Source organism: Mus pahari, chromosome 3, assembly GCF_900095145.1.
Source record: "Mus pahari chromosome 3, PAHARI_EIJ_v1.1, whole genome shotgun sequence".
NCBI classification, from domain to species: domain Eukaryota; kingdom Metazoa; phylum Chordata; class Mammalia; order Rodentia; family Muridae; genus Mus; species Mus pahari.
Genome location: NC_034592.1, coordinates 91966625 through 91967550, shown reverse-complemented (window position 1 = coordinate 91967550; position 926 = coordinate 91966625).

Below are 926 nucleotides of genomic sequence, written 5' to 3'. Positions count from 1 at the left end.
AGAGAGAGAGAGAGAGAGAGAGAGAGAGAGAGAGAGAGAGAGAGAGAGAGAGAGACTTGGCCTGGAGTGAGCTTTTGAAACCTGAAATTTCACACCCAATGATACACACCCTCCAACAGGGTCACACCTCCTAATACTTCTCAAAGAGTTCCACTACCTAGTGACTAAGCAGTTAAATGTATGATCCTACGGAGTTCATTTCATTCAAACCACTAGAATATCTTTGCACAGACTCTCTAGAAGACTAAAGCATCTTCCATTCAGATAGAAACATTTCCCTGCTCAGGAGGTGTCTGCACTATGACTGGCTTGCCTATGCAAGTGAGCACAATCAAGCGGTTCCTCCAGATTCCTCCCACCTAAGCTTTATGTCTCTAGTGCTTCCACACAGCACTCCCTTGGGTTAGGATATTTCTGCTGGACATTTCTGTCACTTCTGGCGATTCCTTTCCCAGAGAAAATCCTCAACCACTACCAAAGTTCATTTTTCCTGTGTTTACTAAATATGTTGCTTGCCAGTTTTAGTATGAATATAAATCTAAATCTTATCAAAGTGTTTACCTTCTAAAACTAAGTAAAAAGTCTGTTCAAAGAGAGAAGCAAAGATATAAAGAAAACAGTCTATCAAGAACACTAAAGCAAATCTTTAGGCAGGAATGTGCATAGTACATTCAAGGATACACAAAGTAGCTATTCACACTTTCTCAGCACATTTGGCAGGCACAGCTAAACATAAAACAGATAGAGACGAGTCGTCAAATCAAACTTGTCTGATAAATGGCATCTTTGTCCCTTTGTTAATATACAGATTTTTAGAATAAAGACTTTACAAGTGTCTTATAATAAAAAGAAAGGCCTGTTTAATAAAATCACTCCCCACTTTATTTTTCTATATCTCATTCTATCTCTGTTTCTCTCTGTCAAGC